The sequence below is a fragment of the Malurus melanocephalus genome, unplaced genomic scaffold, assembly GCF_030028575.1.
Source record: "Malurus melanocephalus ecotype Western Australia unplaced genomic scaffold, MMel_1.1 scaffold_275, whole genome shotgun sequence".
Lineage (NCBI taxonomy): Eukaryota > Metazoa > Chordata > Aves > Passeriformes > Maluridae > Malurus > Malurus melanocephalus.
The window spans coordinates 19,886-35,670 of record NW_026623507.1 but is presented as its reverse complement, the minus strand read 5'-3'; the positions used below and the strand labels follow the sequence as shown (position 1 = coordinate 35,670).

General features: G+C 45.7%; 1 protein-coding gene across 1 annotated transcript in view; it reads right to left on the bottom strand.

Moving 5' to 3' along the window:
- Positions 1-15,785, bottom strand: part of VANGL1 (VANGL planar cell polarity protein 1) — a 45,978-nt gene that overhangs the window by 16,509 nt on the left and 13,684 nt on the right. The gene's annotated exons all lie outside the window — the stretch shown is intronic.

The following is a 15,785-nucleotide window of genomic DNA, read 5'->3' as shown; positions in this document are numbered from 1 at the left end:
TTTAATCCCCCGCCTTTCCACCCACACGGCAGGGGAAGCTGGCAGCCTTCCCAAAGGCCGCTTCCCTCAGCGCTGTCTCGGGGAAGGGTTCAGCACCATGTCGGTCACTGCATTCATTCACCCCGCATTTCAGCAAGCTGAGCTGAGGCTTTCCTTTTGTTCGGCGCTTGGAAAGAATGGGGAGGGGCAGGAAGAACACAAACAGAAAGTTTCAGTATTTAATGGCCTCTGTGAAAGAGGTCAGAGCGAGGATCCTTCTCGTGCCCCATCAAGACGATCTGGCAGCCCAATATATTTTGGGCAYCGCAGCAAACTACCAGAATGCAGAAAAAGCATATCACAGAAACACAGAAATCACCATAGAAAARCYGGGGTTGGAAGGGRCCTTAAAGATCATCTCGTTCTAACCCCACCCCCCTCCACCCCCGTCACGGGCAGAGTACAAWAATCAGGACACAAAAAGCATTTCCATGCAACAGTTCAGATTCAAAACTCATGGCTTGAGAGGAAAACTTCTTGCACAATCCAGCGGCCCACTGGATACAGAGTTTTCCTTGCAGGCAGTGTCAGTGAGGCCCTACGCTTTGTTGCTTTGTGTTTTGTGCAGTTGGAGGGTTGCGTTTTTGTAATTATTGTTTTCACTCCCCTGAAGAAGGCCATGTCACAGCATGCTGCCAAGAGGGAAAGCAAACAAGCAGACCCWGCAGAAGCACAGGGTACCTCAGTGGCATTTGGCAGCAGAGAAATGCAGAGCCCTTACCAACAGTAATGAATTAACTTTTACAGGGCATCCAAGGAAGTGGAGGAGGGGACTATGTGACACAAAGGTAGCAGCTATTTTTTTCTCTCAAAATGGTAAGTCAGGAGCAGTTTTGCCTGAGTACTTGCTACAAAACATTTGAATATTTGCACAGTGCCTCAGAGGCCATTTTGACTTTGTATTTGCCTTCTAGGACACAACTACACCAATACCGAAATTTGCTTTATTTTAGTGGATTTCTAGGAAAACAAGCCAGTACTATACTGAAGCAAAGCACAAGAAAATAAACCTGTTTATATCATCAAAATACTGGCTTTGGACAGTGATGGTTTCTAGGAAAGGGGTTTTGAGTTTTATGACATGGTGGGAAAGGTTTGGTAAAAAGAAAAAAGGAGAAAAAAGTTTAAAAATTGAAGCCACACCTCTATGTCACTCACATGGTTTTAAGAGTTTTGTGCTTTCTTGCTAAGCTAGCCTGTCATGGTACTGTACCCAACATCAGCTGAACCCTGAGAATCATCAAGGGCAGAGGAGTGCCCCGTACTTTTGCAACAGATCTATGTACACAGCTCCAGAAAGAGCTGAGCTGTTTGTTACCAGATCATTTTTGCTATGGATGCAGATCTTGCAGCATCAGGGTTTAGAGTGAGCCACACACACCTAAAACACACAGGGATAGTCAGAGGTTTGATGACTGCCGTGTTAGTTGAGTGCTGAGGAAGCCTGGGGTTTTTTAACCAAATGGTTCCCAGCACAGACAACATTTCTTTAACATTCTTCAAAACACAGTATGGAAACAAGCCAAGGTCTCTGGGCACATAAAACACTTGCCACAGCCAATTGGGAGCTTTGGCAYCTCAAAGAAAAGCTGAGAAAAGATGGCACAAAACAACCTTCCAGAGAGCCAGCTTTGCCTTACCAGATGTCTCCAGCCTGCGATTGCATCGAGTTTACCGACTGCAAGGGATGCTGAGGTCTCCTAGAGCATGGAGCTGCTCATCCACAGCACTTCTCACTCTCTAGCAGTGCTGTCAGCTCACACCCAACAGGCTCAGAGGAATTCTCTGCCTTCCCTTGCCCTACAGTCACATCTCCCTCCCAGAAAACTCTCTTTTTTTCCCTTTCTCATCCTCTTTTGCCAGAGCACTGAGACAGCATTAGGGCTTAAGTTCCTGATCCTTCACCACACTGCACTGTTTTCCCAGAGCAAAGTCATCAGAACTAGACACAAAACTGGAAATAGACAGCTGAAGTCAAGATGCCTCCCACGCCAACACTCCTGCTGAAAACCATTACAGAAGGGATTTCCACCAGCCTCCACAGACTTTTTTCCCTGCTCTGCCTGTCACAGCTACAGGTGAGGCCAGCACAGGCTGCCCAGACAGATGACCCTGGGCAATGCCACACCATGGCAGGGACCATGAGCTGGAAGGAGGCAAGGGATTCGATACTCACTGTCCTTCCCAAACAACACCTTGGACCAAGGCTCCCAAGGGGACTGAGATCATGCAGAAGCACTTTGAAGTGCTGGCAGAAGCACAGATACCTTGGCTACAGTTTTGTCCTCTCCAGCAAACAGAGCCCCAGTCCAATCTCAGCACAGGTGCCAAGACCAAGGGCTTCTTTCTTCAGCAGCCATGGCCAAACAAGCAGAGCAGAAAAATGCCTTTGATCGTCATAACTACAAGAGCATTTCAATTTGGTACAGTCAGAAGAACAGGACCACAGCCCCTTAGGAACAGGAAAACCACATTTTCTTGTCAGACAACCASAGCTGAGATCTCTGCTTGGCTAAGGCAGGCAAGTGCAATCCTCACCCTCCCTGGAACAGGCACCGGGCAAGTGGGACGCAGCAAGTTTGTTTTAGATACCCAACTTCTGGCATTTGGTGAGGTGGGGAAAAGAATTTRCAGGGCCAAGCCTYTATCAGGGAAGGGATGAAAACCTCATTGTAGTAGCAGGTTGTCAGCATGATGGCAGCACAGCTGCTGCCCCCAAGGAAGCAAACATCCATCCGTTAATGGTGCAATTTATATGGAACCCAAACACACACAAGGTTTGACCCACAGTTTTGCAGTGACCCATTCCCATCTTTTCTCTCCCTTCACAGACTGCTAAAAAATATAAAATAAAAGAATGGGAATTTAAAGTGTGTCCCCATCTATATCCAACACTGGACATCTGAACAACACTGACAGTTGTAAACTTAAGGAGAGCACCAGCCCAGTTTCTAAATGCAGATTTCCCCTTTTCTGCCCTGTGCAGTACAAGAGACAGTGCTCTCCAACAGATACTCCACAAGTTTCATGTTTTGTGAGACAAAAATCAGAATCAACACACCAGCTGAGCAATACAATAGTTCACTGCTGATGTAGAAGGAATTTCGACATAAAAGTTTTCTGAAGGAGAGAGAGAGAGGAGTAAGATTCCTTTTCAGGTTAGATTTTTTGGTTTGTTTTCCTCAAACCTCCAAAGCAGCCTAGCCAAAACCCTACAGTACAACTGAAAAAGACCCCTCAAGTCTGCTACTTATGTTGCTGTTGCATTTGGATCTTTTCATTTTGAAGAAAAGCTGTGAGTGTTTTTAAAAAACAAGATTTTACAGGAAGGTATGACCAAACTTGGGGGCTGGGGAGAAATCAACTCCTTTACACCACAGAACCCGAACAAGGTACTTATTTAAGCCTTCCTGAAGAACCCTATAAAAATACTCCCAGGCCAGTACTAAAAAGATGCTGCTACAGAAGTACAGAGCACTAAGTTTTATCCAGAAGCTATAAAACCCCAGTAAACCCAATGGCAAGCTCCCACTGCRGTTCTCCTGAGGAACTTCCAAGCCYGATACCTCAGGAAATTAACTGGTCTTTAGGGTACCAACACACTGCCTGAATGTTTTCCCCAGTCACCTTTATTRGTAGAACCTCAAGATTTGATGAATGCTTTTCCAACAGCTGCACTACCCTTCCTTCCACTTCCAACAGGAAAAAAAAATCCCAGGACACCACTGGTAATATAAGTGAGGAGGAAGACAAGGAGAGCACAATCTTCTCACTTAAAGAGTCGTCCAAAAGGTCCAGTAATATGATTTACCAGGAAAGGACAATCACTGTGTTGAGGTCAGATGCTGTGACAGCACCACAGTTCTCTTTCTCAGTAACACAGTGAACATTTCATTTCACAGTATACAGGGTCAAGGGAGACAAAGATCATAAGGACACTTGTTACCTCCAACATCATACTCAACAGACAGAAAATTAAACAAGCTGGAAAAGTCTAACATGAGTTTTAGAAACAATGGAGGTCCCAGAGCACCAGAAGTGCTTCCTATGGGAGGCAGAGGACTCTCTGTGAAAGAGAGGAAAGATTTAATCCCYTGCTGAGCCTRWKTTTTTTTTTTTTTTCCAGGTTCCCTGTATACAGTTCTAGGAGGCCTTATTGCAGCAGGTCAGCTTAGGTAACTGGAAAGGCTGCCAGAATAGCAAAAGGGAGTTCAACATGTGGCAAAGCCACGTGGCCCCAGTTGCCTCAGCCCATCCATTGGGACGAGTGAACGTCCAACAAGAGCAGTTTCAGGAGCTGCATCTGAAAGAGCAGCTTGTGAAAGCCTGAACATGTGGTGCAACAAACTTCTCCCTCAGAAGGCTGAGCCATCCAGCTGCCAGGAGAGCAGGCTCCAAAGCAAACTGCCCACATCCTCTTATGCCAAGACCACCTCTCCGAGGGGAACAGCGTGTGTGGGGAGCCGCTGTCAAGCACTTACTCATCATGYRCATACCCAGCAGAACCACTAAATCYRAGTGGTTCAGATCATGGATTAGCCAGGGCACAACAGCAGCTTTCAGGCACTGGCAGCTGGGGTTGCCATTCAGCTGGTTCCTCAGCCACCAATAACCACATGCAGATGCCCCAACGTCTCTGGAACTAGACACCCASCTCCCTTTGATCCCATAAAGCACATTCAAACAGGCAGAGGCGCTCCCTTCTCCTCAAACAGAAAGAGAACACTTGCTACCAGCATCTCATTGCTCCAGGGTCTGCTGCAACACAGACAAGAAAGAGGAGAGGCAAAGGAGGATCCAGGAGCTGGAGCTCAGAAAAGGRTTTTCCAAGTGCACACCAAGCATTTGCCTCCATTAGATGGTTTTGCCAAGTGGTGGGGTATCCTCAAGGGAGCGAATGAGAATACTATCTCACTTATTCATGAGAAAAAACCCACAAGCCACCAGCTACCGTCTGCTCACACTAAAGTAAAGCCAAAGCTGTGAAAGGCTTTCTTCATATACCGAGCAAATAGGCAGTTTGGGAAGGAAAACAGTGAGAGAAGAACACAAAGGGGACAACTTAAGTGAAAGGATGATGGGAAGTATCACCAGCTGCTGCTGAGCTTTCTCCACAAACCTGCATGGCATGGTAGACACAGGCACACCAGAAATACACAAGAATGGAAAGAGCAGCAGCAAGCTGGCTTCTTCCTCAGGCACTGTGGGTGTTGCATCCAGCTACCAGCAGTCCAAGAGGACCCACTTGTCCACACTCAATTCGACACAGACCCGTGACCAATTTAAGAGAGTCAGGGACACTGCTGAAGTTGATATTACAGTTAACATTTGCACAGCTGAGCAATCTAGATTCTTGAGGCCAAGGAGCCCTGTGGAAGGAGGCCTGCACGGCTCAAGATAATAATTTACAGAGTCCAGTCTCACAGCTGGGGATATGACTCTAAACCAAGTCCACAGCAGTAATCTGCCACCCATTTGTGCACCATGTCCAGCTCTGATTCTTTGAGGACATGACCTGAGCTGCTCAAGACCAGCCCCTCATGCTTGGTACAAGGCTGGTTCCCTGTAGGTCAGYTGGRYTGGGGAGGAGAAGSAAGGACTGKAGGCTCTCCTTTCCCCAAGCTCAGCACAGGAGCAGACTTTTGCAGACAGGGACCTGCACCACCAAGGAGGGCTCCTGAAGACTTCAGGAATATAAGGGACTTGATGGAGTTCATTAAATACTCCTCAAAGAGCTGGTTGATGTCATCACAAAGCCTCTCCTGATGATTTTTGAGCAGTCATTGTCCCGATTTTCAAGAAGAGCAAGAAGGAGGATGCCAGAAACCACAGGCCTGTCAGTGTCACTTCAGTGMCTGGTAAAGTGATGGAGAAGATTATTCTGGRAGGTATTGAAAAGCATCCRGAAGAYAAAACAGTCATCACTSACAGTCAGCACAGCTTCATGAGAGGAAATTACTGCTTATCAAACCTCCTTTCATGAGAAAGTAACCCACGGGAAGCCAGTTGGTGTGACCGTTTTGGATTTCAGTAGAGCTTTTGATATACTGTCTCTCACAGGATCCTGTGCATCCAAGATGTCCAGCATTCAGCTGGATAAACACATCATGGGATGGGTGARCARCWGGGTCATGGCTCAGGTGCAAAGGGTTACAGTGACTGGGGTGACATCAAACTGGAGACCTGTCACTGGTGGGGTTCCACAGGGCTCCATCCTCAGCCCTGTGCTTTTTGACATCTTCATAAATTACTTGGGCATAGGACTGGAAGGGATACTGAGCAAGTTTGTAGATGGTACAAAACTGGGAGGAGCTGTTAATTCCCTCGAAGGCAGGGAGGCCCTGCAGAGAGACCAGGACAAATTATAGGGCTGGGCAATTACCAACTGTATTAAGTTCAACAAGGGAAAGTGACAGATTCTGCAGCTGGGATGGGGAAATCCTGGATGTATGGACAGACTGGGGAATGAGATGCAGGAAAGCAGTGCCACTAAAAGGGACATGGGGGTCCTGGTCGATGGCAAATTGAGTACTAGTGAGCAGCCATGAGAAAATTCTGTCCTGCATCTTTTCCTCAGCCCCACAACACCTTTCCTCTGCCACCACAAGCCTTTAAACATTAAAGGCAACCATTAAACACCAGGACAGTTAAGAAGACAGTAGAAATTAAGGAGCAAAATAATCCAGGAAGAAAAATACACACACAAACTGCAAAGATACATAAGCAACAAAGATATAAATTACCAGTTCCACAGTTCCATCACTGCATCCCTGTGCAACTAGACAGTCTTTGGGAGGGGTGAGGAAGGATCAGGCTGCTGACAGGATTTCTTTTTGCAGCAGCGTTAGCTTAAGTAGCAACGGGGAGCTATGATCAAACATTTATGTAATTGAGGGGTGTACCAAGTATTTCTGAGGGAGGCGTAACCTCTTTGCAAAGCTTCTACACACTTGAGGTTGTATTTAGGATTTAGGGAGTTTCAAGCAAATCAGGGGGACAGAACAATACCAAGGTGTGCTTTACCTGCTGAATTCAGGGGTTAGCAAGATCACAAGCTTACTCTGCATGCAAGGGTGAGACAGGCACTTTGTACAGACACAGGGATGAAATGCAGACAGCTCCAAGCCTGAGCTACAGGACACCTGTCAGCCTCCAACTCAAGCCTGTGTCCTGCTCAAGCACCTAGGAACCCTAGCAACATATGGGACCCTGGATTACCATTTCCAGGTCGTGGGAGCAGATAATCCACGACAGTGATGCATCTCCTCTTCCCAACATACACACATGCTACGCCTCAGATTAGTCTGAGCCTCAAAAGAAAAAATAGTATATGCAGGAACTGGCAGGTATGGCAAGAAGTTTATAAGAGTCTGCATTTTCACAAGATAATTGAAAGCCTATTCATGCTTCAAATAGGCTCAGTTTTCAGCCAAGGAATTCTTCAAGCTACATTAATAGTTATGAAGTAACTAAGGGTGGGGCTTTTTGTTAGTAGTTTTTTSAGGGTGGGAGAAGGGGTTAGTTGCTGATTTAGGGTGGCTTTTGAAGTCAAAGTTTAGACTATACAGCTTTAATTCCAAGGAAACAACAGAAACAAAGTATTCAAAGCTTCTGTTGGCAGCAAAACTCCAGTGCTGTAATAGGACTTTACATTTAGATGCTGCAGATGAAACATCAACRCTCAACTCTTGATCTCACAGCTGCCTGGTAGAATGCCCTCTCAGGAAAGAAGACTGTCTTTTATTTGAACCCCAGGCAGGGACGGGATTAATGTGCCAAGACTTTGAATGAGGTTGTKTTTTGAGTCAAGAGAGCAGCTTTAACTTTTTCTAGGATTTCTCTCAAAGCATCTGGGAATGTTGCTCTCCTACACACCTATGCAGGCCAGAAGAGGCAGCATCCATATCACCCACTAGCAGACTTTAGCACACAGAAGGGTACTAGCTCTCAAACTACAGCCCAGTCCTCCCTGCACAGCACCCCTCCACCACAGAGCATCCCTCACAAAGCTCCACCTCAGCAAGCTTTGCACAAGCAAGAACCACCTCCTTTTACAACCWGCACTCAGCAACCCTGTGAATAATTCTGGGGCCACAGGGACATGACCTGCAGTTGTGAGCTGAGAGAAAAAATCCTGCCCCAGAGAGGATGCAGATGACCCTCTGTCACGACTTGGGGATGCAATCCAGAGTCAGCAGCCTGAAGCTCCCAAACCACAGCCAAGGTCCTTGCTGCTGTGCCAGGAATCTGYTTTCCTGTCAGCCAGGGAATAGAGTTCTCCCCACACTGTCAGCTGATGGCCCCACTTGACCTAAACTGCACAAAAGAAATGTAAGTGTTGAAGTTCATTTAAGCATGTACTGGAGGGGGAATCAAGTTATAAGTGAAAACATGTTACTCTGTTTTATAGCCATTAATAAATAAATAATTTTTAAAATTTCTTTTACTACCACACAGCTCCCTATCATCTTTTCCTTRTTTCTTCAGGATAGAGTCAGGAATTAGCTTCCTTATTTCTTKTTGTGCCATATGAGAACTGTAAATTCAGAATTCCTTGTCCTGTTACAAAAAGTGAGCCTCTTCTTTCCCTTCAAAGGGCACACAGCTCACTTCTTTGCAGAATATTTGTATTWCACTATTCACCACAAGAAACAGATGTCAAAGGTTGAGGGGGTGGATTTTTTTTTTTCAGCATTCGAACATAAAAGTACGTTCATGGCCACAAAATTTGTTCAGCGGCTTAGGGAGGCCATCTGTCTCTGTGGGTGGTACACACAGGCACTTTGAGGGCACGGACAGCAGAGGAGCAGAAATTCCATGACAAAGCCCCTAAGTACAGGGTAGGCTGGAGTGCATACCGTTCTTGTACTTCTGGGCAGTGTTGGTTTTGAAAGACAAGCCACCAAGAAAGGAAATCCCTGCAGATGAACCCAGTGGCATTTCCTCTACACCATCTTTTTCAGAAAGATGAAGCCGAGCAGCTCCTCACCAGGGAGCGAGTAATACTGTACTGGCCAAGTGGGTTAATAATTGACAGCAGGCACTTCACCTGCAAGTAGGCTTGTAAACTTTTAAATTATTAAGCATTCCAAAAATGCAAGACCGCTCCAGGGTATAACAATCARCATGCACCACTCGCCCTTGCTGCCTGGTGCATCTGCAGGAACACACATAAGACTGGTACCTGGCCTGGGGTCTGCTACACTCAGCTTTGGTGAAGAGGAGAGGAGAGTGTGTGTACAAGGGGTGCTGGGGGTGATCAGAAATCGAGATCAAGGCAGGGAGGAGAAAACGGTAGAAAGATGTGGGCACTTTAGTTCTCTGAGCTCTCTCTTTATCAAAGTGAGAAGCAGCTCCGTATATAAAATTTGGAAAGTGTATGCAGAAAGGTAAGAGGCTAGGAAAACATGGTCCTTTCAGAAAAGCACAGCCCTCCCACGCTTCGGAGACTGACTTTACCGTATCAGAAACTCTCAGACAAGTTGTGCATGTGGTCAGACACTTATGGTCCATCTTAGACTCTCCTCGAATGAGGAGTACCTGGCATTCCTGGGGCTTGCTGTTCACTCCTATCATGAACAAGCAGCCCCTTAATGAGGTGCTGCTCTGACCCATGTCATAAGCCCAAGCTGAACTTTGCTGGCAAGACACCCCTTRCACCACCAAACAGACCCCTTGTAAAACAGAACAAGGCATCATTCCCATAACTCATCTGGAACATCAAAGGAGATTGGGCCCTACTCAGCAGGGAACAGCACTTTTTTCTTTTTTTTCAGCAGAGGCTACTGGAAAATTCCTTTCTGCAGTTCCACGGGTACTTCCCTGGCTAGAGCAATCATATCTCTGCACTATCATCCTCCAGAGGCAAGGCAGCAGACACAGGCAGGGGGGAAAGGTATGGCCTGCGACTAAAAATGGTTAAGAATGTGGTTCARAGTCTCTTCCCATATAAGTCATTATTAGCTCATCCACAAGTCAGGGGTTTCTTCCCTACTCCAAGACTGTTCCATGGCTGGGATGTTTGAAAGGTGCTCAACTGCCCACTGTGAACACAGAGCTCAGCAAACTCAGGAATGGGAGTGCAGAAAAGCAGCCCAGATGAGTTGTAAGAAATTGCAGAGATGATGAGCTGCAAATAGGTGGTTGTAAACCCTCGCAGCTTCATGAAGTGCTGCCAGAGAGACACYGGGTTGGGGGTTACAAGTCTGACACCTCTCAGTGCTAAAGAAGCTGCTCTGAAGGAAACCCCTCAGCTTCCCCAGGAGCTTCACACTTGCAGATCCAATTAGCAACCATTTAGCARGCTATGCCAGAACTTATTGGGAGAGGAGACTGATCAATTGTGGTGCTCATCACACTTGTGATGGGCAGGAGAAATTCACACAAATGGGCACCAGGATGCCTTTACAGATTTCAGAACAGGGAAAATGTATTCAAGMACAAGGCTAATTTCACACAGCAACAGAGCTGGTCTACAAAGTCTGTGAAACATGCTGCTCTAGCAAGTTCCTGCAATCAAAGCAGCAGAACAGTTAATAATATGTTTTGCTACAGAACAAGGTAAAAACTCATCACCTCAATCGCTTTCATCAGCGTGCATCACTACATTAGATCGTGAGGTTGGAGAAATCCCAGAGAGAAAGGAGGGTCAGGGTAATTCCTCAAGTCCCTGGGAACACAGACCAACTAAASTGCACACACAGGGGAGAAGGAGAAGCCTGGAGTGTCTCCAGCAGGATTTAGCTGGGCAAATAAGCACTGTGCTATGGTGCACTGTACTAGCTTGTTCTGCCCTACTGGGAACAGAAATATCCCAGAAGTGTATGTGTATGGAATCAGTCACACTATGAATGAACAGTGCAACCAGACACACATTATGAAGYTCCTTCACAGAAACCAGGAAAGTTTCAGCAGCTCTTGCTCAAGGAAGAGATCCTTCTGCCTAAATCCATGGTTACAACCATGCTAGGAACAGAAACCAAGGTGTCTGTACTCCACAGAAGCTTTCCTTTCGAGGAGTAGACAGATTTTAGAACAGCATAAGTGTTGACACAACTCCAGGCAAGAGCACTCTGTACAGTTCAAATGCTGACCTCGTGGCCTCCATTAGAAAAAATTCACCCTTSATACAGGGAGGTAAATTCGAGCAACAAGATCTGATGTCAAGGCTTACAAATGCAGGCTGGAATATGGAGAATCCATTCCCACTCCTTAGCCCTCCACACACTCCCTCAGTAATGAACCAAGTACCAGCAGCACTAAGGGATGCCTGACAAGAGAGGACTCATCCGATTAATCAGTGAATACTGAAAACCCAGAGATCAGCTTTATAAATAACAGGTACAACAAATACCCAAAGCAGCTGGGAGACAGGCTGAATGTGTTCCCTTTCCACAGAACACATATGTATCTACTTTCTTTTGTGAGTGTGTGCAAGCCACCAGTTTTCTCAACAGGGTATTGAAAATTTCTGTAGTGACGGTACAGGTTTTTCAGAGACAGGTACCTGTTTTGATGAAGCAGCTGTTTCCTTCCTGAATTTTTAAACCACAGTTCAGCAAACATCCATGCAAATGCTGATGGGTAACAGAGGGAATGTTCAAGCACACTTTTACCATACAGAGCTGCTATTTTGGAGTACCAAGCTTCTCTTGATTAGATTGACAGGAAAACACTGACCAGCTCACAGCCATCTGCAAAGCTTGAACCCTGATTCCAAAGGTGTTTACAGGCTTCCCCAGCAGCAGGTTCACAAAGGCAAGCCCTTGTCAGAAAGGACAATGTCCTGATTTTTTTTGGGATTGTATTACTTTTCTCCCTAGTACACTGATGTTTGAGTTGTTGCTAAGTACTGCTTACCCTAAGTCAAGCTCTTTTCTGTTTCCCATGCTCTGCCATTCACTGAGGAGTTGCACAAGAAGCTGGGAGGGAGCACAGCCAGGACAGCTGACCCAAATTGGCCAAAGGGATATTCCATATCACAGAACATCATGCTCAGTGTATTAACTGAGGACAGCTGGCCAGGAGCCACCAATCACTGCTTGAGAACATCAGTGGGTGGAGAGCAGCTGTATTGAGCATCACTTGCCTTCCTTGGGTTTTATTTCCCTCTCTCTCACCTCTTGATTACAATTACTATTATTGCTGTTATTGTAATTAGTATTCTATTTTACAYTATTTAAAATATTAAAYTGTTMTTATCTCAACCCACAGATTTTACCTTTTTTTCTGATTCTCATCCCCATCCTACAGATGGAGGTGGGGAGGAGTGAGTGAGGGGCTGTGTGGTATTTACTTGCCAGCTGGGGAYAAACCATGACAGAAAARACTGAAACTCCTACTAATTTAAACAGCCCAACATAACATGAACTATCACAGCCCTGCTCCTCATACACCTGCTGCAAGGAGGAGCAAAAGAGAGAAGGACCCACTTTCAGACATTTCTAACCTCAGAAAACCAAGACTAACTATACTGCAGCCCAACATGCAGTCTATGAGAAAGATCAGTAATTACCACACAAGCCATTCATTTCCTTGAGCTGTCTAGACTAGCAAAGCTCTAGGATGGGAAAGAGCATTCACTGGATAGGAAGACAGAATGGTTAGCACCCTACATGCAGAAGAGGAGGGGTTTTTCCAGCAAGATCCTTTCTACAGTTTCTGAGCCATACAGACAGTGCTGAACTGTGGATGACAGGTGATATCAGCATCCCCATCTCTAGGGACAAACTAAAGCCTCAGCTGCAAATCCAAGCCTCCACTCACAAAAGTATCAGCCTTTCAAATGAAGTTACCTACTCTTGTGCTCCCTCACCTCTGTTTCCTTTTGCTRTTGCTTTCAAAAGTCTCACCAGCATTCCCACCCAACCTCCTGCATTTTCCCAGGCTTGACCTTTCCTGCTGCTCCCTGCTCTTTACCCATACATAAAACCAGAAAGCATTTGCCCTGAGTGGCAGCCCTTGCTACCAGGAGCAGCAGAGCAGTCAGCGAGCCGAGACTTGGCACCACACTCATCAAGACTCCTATTTAATTTTTTACCTCCCCCCTCCTGAATCAATGCCAAAGGGAACGTTCATTTTGGCAGTCAAGTTTCCCAGAAGAAAAGTTATAGCCAAAGTGGTGGGGGTGGGACCAAGCCCRTCTATTAATAGGCTGATTATAATATGAATTTGGGGAACTACTCCCAAATATGCCTACCCTCCTGGACCTAGGGCTCTCAGGGGTGGAGTGGAATACCTAACTCAGCACTTTCAACTTCTTTACTGCATTTGGAGCCAAGGAGGGTGGAAAATCCTGTCTGTACTCTGCCTTGCAAAAACATGGTTTGCCAGAAGGGCGGCTGARCTATTGTTTTCTTCCCTTCTCCCCCAGAATAGACGTTGTTCTCCTACTTACATAGCAGCTCTGCCTCACCAGAAAAGACCTAAAATTGGAAAGCTTCCATCTTGGGTTATAAAGGATGATACCGACAACTTTGTTGTGAAGAAAAAAAAAAATCAGAGCTACTTTGAGAAGCAACACTGAACAACAAGGTGTCTCAAGTCCCTTCTCACCACCAGCTTCTCCAGAGCACACTAGACTGATGAGAAAGACAGACTCCATGGATTGTCAGTCATTAAAAYTTGTAAGATATTTGAGAGCATAAAGAGAAAAAATGTTTTGATTTTAGGAGACAGTCAGATTGCTATACCTGTTAAAGCATGCTGCTTCCTTCCAGGTGGCAGCTCAGAACCTCTCCAAGACTCCACTGAAAGTGCTGGGATGAGGCAAGCATGCCTGGTGGCAAAGAGCCCAAAGGCAGCAGCAAGTGGTACATGCCTATTTTATCATAGTTAGAATCACCTCTCCAGCACACCCACAAGGCTACTTCTCCCATCTTCCAGAAATCCAGACTATCCTTAAATGTCTTCACATTTTCCCATCAACAGACCTCTCACTGCAGCCCCATGCCTCAGCCAGAGAGTCAGCTAGAGGCAGGAGACAGCACCTGGAGACCCCAACCTACATTTTACCACCAAGCATGGCAAGACCTTCATGAAAACTCTGCAAAACTATGTTGTGAAGATGATCAGAAGTTCTTTTTTTTCACGTTTCACAAACATCTCACATTCCTAAGCTCTTAGAAACTGAAGAAGGTTCACTTTTTACACAGTTCGCCACATTTGTGCCACACTCTTTATCAAGATCAGCTCTCACCATTTACACACAAGTAACACACAGAGAAGATAAACTCTTCCTTAGCTGGGAGAYACCTGGCCCTTGATCAAACCTACAGTTTTACCTTTGCAGCAGTAAATATGCAGACACACAAGCTTCAAAGTACATGTCAATACACCTTACACTCATCTGTCAAACCAAGGAWAAAGCAACACTAGTTTAGCACCATCAGACACGCTTGATGAGATTTCTGTAACACAAGACACTGAAGCCATTTATGTGCTGCATGGCTTRGATTCAATGTACCCAACAAAACTGAAATCAGCTTGCCAACAAACGAGAAGTTCCAAGTTTTCACACATCTCAGTTTTCACCCTAGGTTCTACAACTCTTTGCTGCCTTAGCAGCATCCAAGGCATTTCAAAACTCTGCTGCAAAGAAAGAATTGGAGAAAACACTAACACATGCACTATTAAATATTCAGGCCTTGATTGTCAAGCAAATTCCTTTCCTKAATGGCAAGTCAGACATGCAGACTTTGGCAGGTGTAGGATCTCAATTCCTCTGAACACAAACCCACCATCTACCACCAAGCAAATCTGCATGCTGTGTGTGTATATATGRGTAAATACAGACTTTTATTGAACTTCCTCTGCAGAATTCACTCAGGATKGAACTGCCTCGTCACATCATGCCTCAAGGCACAATTCTGAAGCACAGGGAAACTTTGGTAGTCATCTTTCCATGTCTCTCCTCTTATAGGCTGTGCTGGATCATTGATCACAGAGCAGTTAAGTTTAAAAAAATTGATTTCACAAGAAAACCAACATATGTTTGTCCATTTTTTTTTTAATTCTGAAAGACACATTTAATTAAGTCAATGAGTGTACTTCCATTACAGAAGAGTGGCCTTCCCTTTCACATTTTACAGAGAAGGAAAACAGAGCAGACCTAGTTCACCCAAAAGGCCTCAAGTTTTTCTATTAAGCCAGAAAAAAACATCCAGGAGAAAACTCCCGGACTTGAGAGCTTCAACCACTAAATCTGCTTCAAAGCAATTCCATTGCTAAGCTAATGGCTGCAGGAGACTGCTCCTACATCCACTTAAACCAGCAGATGCTAATCTCTTCATCTGCCACAGATACACATGCCATCGGGGTCTGGACAGGATAAACTGAACAGATGTTTAAATGCACATTCAGCCTGGGGAATCATCTCCAGAGCTCAGCTGCTACTTCACAGGACACAGGAACTAAAGGATTTCTGGAGAGCTTCGCAGGATACAGGAACTAAGGCAATTCAGACACCTGTCCTTTTTTGCACCATTGCTGACAGAAGCACTAATGCCAGCAGGAAGGTGGAAGCAGCACACGTGTCATACCTACAGCTCCCAGACACTCCCAGACACATCCAACCCAGCAAACTGATGGCAAAAAGAGCATCAYGCTAAAAAATTTCAGCCCCTGCCTTCTGCCCTGCTGTCAGGAGTCTCATGCTCTCAAAGCAGCACCTGGCCCTTACAAACAAAACACAGCTACACAAGAAGGACTCCCCACTTTCCCGCAGTAAGCAGACAGGACACAAAGCC